Consider the following 6,404-nt stretch of genomic DNA (forward strand, 5'->3'; position numbering starts at 1 on the left):
GAAAGAGAGCAGGTGTGGCCCGGAGGGTCTGAAGGGAGCGTGGAGGCGTCTGAAATGACGACACCCACCCAACCACCCGGTCCTGGTGCGGAAGCCAGAGGCAGGGGCCGGGGTCCCCGGGGTCGCCCTACGTAGCAGCACCGCTGAGGGACAGCCAGGGCTGGGTAAGGGGGCCTCATCACCCGACGCCAGCACCTTGCTGGCGGCTCAGGGGCCGGGATCTGTGCCTGGAAAACCCACTGGCGTCAGCTGAGAGGCTGTTCCCGCAACAGGAAACATCAGCGACTCGACTGTAGACAGAAACGTACAGAGAAATCCACGGCTCTCGTGTATGCAAACGACAGCACATCCCAAATGGAATCAAACGCCCCAAGAAAACCAGCAACAGAAAGAGAAACACGGGCTAGGGAGGAGCGACTGAGAATGCGCAGGATCTGCATGAAAGAAGCCTTTCTGAAGGAATCAGTAACTTGATGAAAGTCCCCCCAAAACACTCTGCGCAGCTTGTTTCGGAACCAACCGGCTTTAAAGTTCACGTGCGAGAACGGCCACATCTGCCCCCGCTGGTTTCGTGCAGCCCGTGAGCTGACCACGATTTACACGTTTTCTAACGGTTGGAAATATCAAAAGAAGAGTAATATTTGTAACACATGAAAATAGTGAGATTTAAGTGTCAGCGTCCATAAATAAAGCTTTAGTGGCACACCACCACGCCACCCGTCCACACCTGTCTGTGGCCGTTTTTGTGCGAGTTGAGTAGGTGGGACAGAGACCGCCCGCCCGGAATGTAAACCATTCACTATTGGGGCCACCCCTGCTCTGCAGGAATGCACTCCAGCCTTAACCCCACTCCCCAGGGCTTACTGAGTCCTGCTGTGTGCCAGGCTGTTCCAGGCGCTGGGAAGAGGATGTGCCCTTGCCCTGGTGAGCTGACGTTCCAGCCAGGGAGACAGGCAGTAAAATGCGTGATGGGGTGGGTTTTGGATGGGGAAGCTGTGCAGTCTCTCTGAAGAGGAGACTTGAGTGACTCGAGCCACACCAGTGTCTGGAGCGAAGGTACTCTGGGAGGCGGGAGCAGCAGACGCAAAGGCCCTGGGGCAGGAGCCCGCCTGGAGGCTGGTGTAGTCAGAGAGGTGACCAGGGCTCACCAGCAGCCACAGGGCTGCGGGCCTTGGCCAGGCTCCTTATCTCTCAGAACAGGGCTGTTCTGCAGGCGAGAAGCTGGCACAGAGCCAGGCACATAACAGGAGCTGGGTGAATGTTGCCCCTTGTGAGGAGCAAGTCCCAGTGTTTGGCCGAGGAGCCGTGGGTCCAGGAGAGGGGGCAGGTGCAAAACCAGAGAATTTTTTGTGTGACGACAAAGACTTCGTCATTTGACACAGGTGACAAAGACATCATTTGTAATGACAAAGCCTCTCTCCTTGACCGAACTTCAGACGGGCTCCTCGAGCCCTCTTCTGCACGAGGCCTCCACCTCGGCCGTGTCTTCAGCCCGCTGGGTCCAGGATAGCAAGAACCCTGCTAAGTTCTTGCTTAGCAAGAACCAGTTTAGCAAGAACCTGCCCCCTTGCTGTCTGATCCCCTGGCCGGAATCGCCCTGCCCTTGCGGTCTGCTGTTGATCCTTTTCCACGCACTGACACCCCCCACCCTCCCCTCGGCGGTCAGCCCCTTGTCCTTGCTGCATGCAGACGGGAGCCCGCGCTCTCACTGCTGCCGCAGTCTCCAATAAAGACCTCCCGACCATTTGAACAAGTGTCAGAAAGATGTTTTCTCTATCAGTGACCACCCAGCCTCCCCTGGTCTCGCCCAGCCCAGGCCAGATTCTCGGCTTCTCCTGTCCGTCCTGAGACCACTGCCCGAGTAGGAGGCAGCGGCCCAAGCGCTGGACAGCGTCAGGGGCTGGCCTGAGACTTTACCCTCATCAGCACCCCGCCTGTCAAGCAGCGATGCGTCCAGCTACGGCCCCAACTCCTAACAGCATCCTGCTGGTGGACGCCACAGAGGCCACCAAGGCCTCTGCATGGAGGACACCCCCAGAGAGTGCCCCAGGAGGGCAGCTCCGCCTGACTTCATTAATCTAACGCTCGCTCACGTGTCAAAGTGCATGTGATTTCTTGTAAAAATGATCTGGCTGCTAATTAGGCTGTTTATAACTTGTTTCCCTGGTCGCTAATGATAATTAACATGCAAATTAGCTCAGGGAGGGGAGGCTCCGGGGCCCCCAGTTCATTACCACGTTAATTACTGTTTGCACACTTAAGCGTCACAGATATAAATGGCGGCATTTAGTGTAATGGACAAGATGATAATTATACCAATGACATTTTGAAAAGTCATTTCGCTGTGTTATTTTTCTGCGTGATTAATGATTCCGTGCCTGCTTGATAAACTTGATTAGTTCAAACCAATATAGGCTCTGTACACAAACCAGCCAGCGGGCTCGGCCCATTAATCTCCCCCTTCCCCTGATGGTTGCGAAGTTTCAGAGGAAGGAAAAGGCAAAGGAGAAAGTTGGGCAGCTTTGGGGGAGAGCAAACTTCCCGAACTTTCTGCTTTTAAGGAGCTGGTTCCTTGGAATCTGCTCTGACAGCAACGGCAGGTGGTATCCGTTAAAAGTGCTGAGTTCGAGGAGACCTGTGACTGGAGGCTGACCTCCGCGCAGGGAGCCAGGACCCTCCCTGCACAGCAGCCCGGAGGTCATGGAAGGCCCGGCTTCGCTCCTTCCCTTCTTCTTTCTCTCCCTCCCTCCTTCCCTCTTTCCTTCCTTCCTCTCCCACCTGTCAGGCGCCTGCTGGGCAGTGGCAGCCCAACCCTGCCCTCCTGGAGCCAACATCCCAATGAGGAAAGCCAACAACAGACAGTGAACAGTGCCAGGGAGTGACGCAGCCAAGCAGCAGAGGATGGGGAGCTACTTCAGAGGAGGGGGGTCAGTGAAGGTCTCTCTAAGGAGGGACGATTGAGCCGAGACCTGAAGAGGGTGAGGGAGGAAGTGTGGGCAGAGAGGGGTTGGCAGTGCAAAGGCCCTGGGGCAGGAACAGAAACAGGCTTGTCAGGGAGCAGGGTTGTGTCAGGCACAGCAAGGGGGCCAGTGTGGCCAGGCTGAGTGACGAGGGTGCTGGGGGACAGGTAGCAGGGGGCGCAGGGCTAGGTCCCATGGGCAGGAGCTATTAGTTTAGGGGAACCCCAGAAGCCACCCTGGAAACAACAGAAGGCCATCTCCATTGGTGCTAGGACATAAATACGGCAAACCTGCTCCTCCTTAAACAGGAGCCTCACCCACAAGAGCACTCCTAGCGCGGGGCCACCCCTCGGCAAACTGCCATCCCTGTAATGGAGATTAAAACACTCCCCGAGCGACAGATGGGTGAGGAATGCTGGAGATGCTCCTCCTGCATTATTGACTAACGGATAGAACGGGAGGAACCAGCTCTGGGACAGGTGTGCCCCCACCTACCCCCTGCCTGCTGCCAGGTGGGGGCTCAGAAGCTCAGCGCCGAGGCTAGCAAGGGAGGGGTCCAGGACCACGGGTGGTCAGCGGCAGGGAGGAAGGGCCTCGAGAGGAGAGGCCTCCCCTTCCCAGGCTTGGGGTTCCAGAGAACTGTGCTACCCCGTCCGTGTCGGGTCCTCCACCTACAGTGCCTGCCCGTCTGGCAGTGGGACGAGAGGCTGAAATTTCATCTGGTGTCGACAGGGCCCACCTACCCTGGCCTCCGGATCCCCACTGGTGTCCGGCCACTGCTCCCACAGGTAAGGTCCAAGGGAGGGGCTGCTCAGACTCATGGGGGTGTCCTGCGCCCTGGCAGCCAGGGCCCTCTGGGTGGGCTCACACACCTTCAGAGAGCACAGAGTTCACAGGATGCTGGATGGCCGCTGAGCCCAGAGAAATGGCCAGAGCTGCCCCTGGCTCCAGAGGGAGCAGGAGAAGGGGGATGCACCCCTGAGAGAGCCCAAGGCCACCTTTGCGGGGCGCTGGGTGCAGTCATGGGCCATTGCTAAGGGTCTCCCTTTCTCATTGGGGTTGGCTGAGACGAAATGAGTCTGCCTTCCCAGTTGGGTACCCGGGGAGGAGGGGGAAGGGGTAGGGGAGCCCGCAGGGAGACAGCGCCATCACTGAACAGAAGCTCAGGCCTGGGGCTGCTTGGACCGGGGGGCGGGGGGGAGACAAGGCCTGCCCAGCTCCCCTCCGGGGTGGTGCCAAGGGCCCCCCCTCGGGAGCCCTGCCCTGGGCCCTGGTGGTGCTGGCAGCTCACGGGCATCAGGAGGGCCCAGACTTCCCTGCCGGCGGAAGAGGAGCACCTCGGGGCCTCAGTGGGTCTGCAGACAGGGACATGGACCCCACTCCCAGTTTCTGGGCTCAGCGCTGGGACTGAACCCGAACTCGGGGAGCACCTGGGTGTCTGGAGGGCGGAGGGGTCGAGGGTGAGCGGAGCACAGCTGCTTCTGTGACGGTGACGGGTAAAGTGGCGTCAGAACCTGGTGGCCCCAGTCCTCCCAGAAGCACTGGGGGAAGGGCCCGTGAAGACGCCTGTACCACGACGTCAGCGCGCGCCCTTGCTGGTGGAGCAGAGCATGGGGGCCCCCTGCTCTGTGCGTCTGCAGACGGGGCCTGGGAGCGCCCGCCCACCCCACCTCGCACGAGGTAAAAGCCACCAAAATGCAAGGTGACCTCAGGCCGTCGACAACCCTTCACTTTCATAAACCACTTTAATTTCCAACTTCGCTGCTGTGCCTCTGCTGGCACCTGGGAGAACGGGGCTCAGAGCTCTCCCTCCTGCTGGCGGGTCCTTACCCCAGGGTCCGGGCATGGCTCCAGGCCATGTCTGGAGCAGGGACCACCAAGTAGGCGTCCACGTCCCTCACGATGCCACCTCATGACCGTTTGGGGAGCACAGGGAGTCCCCTGTCCCTCCCTGCTCCCGGCCAGGTCTGAGCACACACAGGTGGGCAGGCAGACCCACGGGGGCAGAGGGACAGCCCCTGGGTGTCGGGCGCACTTCCTGGGCCCTTCCTCTCATCAGGGTCCATAATGACACGCGCCAGTTGTGGGCTCCTGGCTGATTCTTACTTGGTTCCTGGCCCAGCTGGGCATCAGTCTAAGTGCATTCAGTAGGAGCCTAATGCTTCCATCACAACAACACCCCATTTGCCCCTAAAGCTGTGGATGAGCCATAAAGTCCCCACAAAGACACCACCTGTCCTGTCCTGTCCAGGACTTGACGGGCACAGCAGTGCAGAGGGTGAATGCTCAGAACCACCGCCTCCCAACACCCGTCAGAAAGGCGGAACCCCTCTCCACCGCCGCCGATGGGAAGCCCCTTCCTCTCGGATTCAGTCGTCACCAGGACCGAAAGCAGCACACACCTGCAGACGTGATCCCGGCTCGTGGGCCCACATCCCACACAGCCTACTGCACGGAGCAGGTGCAGTGCAGTCAGGTGGGGGCTATGACCACCCGGTTCATCCAGCCAGTGCCTGTGGGTCCGCGGGCTCACTGTGCCAGCACAGAGATGGAGGGGACTGATCAGGGCTAATGTGATGGCAAATGTCAGGCAGCCCGGCCGCCTCCACGCCCCGGGCCCTTCCCGCGGCACCATGGGACAGCCCTCTCCATTACCGCTCCAGCCTAACTAGGGTAATTAAAATGAAAGTAATCAAAGCAGTGGGAAACCTCTTGATAAACTGTCACCACTGCGTGCATCGCTCGGGTCTTGTGCCTTTGTGAATGTCGAGGAGCTAAAGGACGGGGCCAGGAGCTGGACAGAGAGACCAGGCCCTGCTGCTCACACCTGCCTGTCCCCTGCAGACCCTGACCCCAGACTCTGCCTCAGCCCTCCGTGCCCTCCCTAACGGGCTGGCGGGCCTCATCCAAGGAGGCTGGACCCTGGAAAGGACATCAGAGACACAGCACCCCCTACCCCCAGTGCCCCCATCTGCCCTGCCTCATTGCACCCACATCCCCCCTCCCAGCAGGCACTCCACCTGGTCCCCTGAGCCCTGCAGAGGACTGGGAGTCTGCATTGGCATCTTGAATTGAGGGGGGGCCCTCGCCCAAAGCAAGACCATCTTTCCAGAGACGTGCAACTCCCCTCCCTTCCCAGGGCAGTGCCTGTACCAGCTCTGCATCTCGGACCCCAGGACCTTCCCTTCTGGCTGCTGGACAGGGGGGTGGGGATTCCTAAAATATCCCCGATGCTAGGCCCTTTCCTCAACTGCAGTCAAGGTAATGCTGGGCCAGCAGGCTCAGTCACAGCTCCTTAGAGCCACCTTCTAGGCCCCCTGCAAGGAGGGGCAGGCCCTCTGCTCAGGGTGAGGTAACCAGGTCAGAGAGCGGAAGCCCACTGGGAGGCGCTGGATGTGCAAAGGCCCAGGTCCTCTACCCCTGCTGAGAGCAGCCTGTGGGGAC

The sequence above is a fragment of the Ceratotherium simum genome, chromosome 22, assembly GCF_057802395.1.
Source record: "Ceratotherium simum simum isolate JZ-2026a chromosome 22, ASM5780239v1, whole genome shotgun sequence".
Classification (NCBI taxonomy): domain Eukaryota; kingdom Metazoa; phylum Chordata; class Mammalia; order Perissodactyla; family Rhinocerotidae; genus Ceratotherium; species Ceratotherium simum.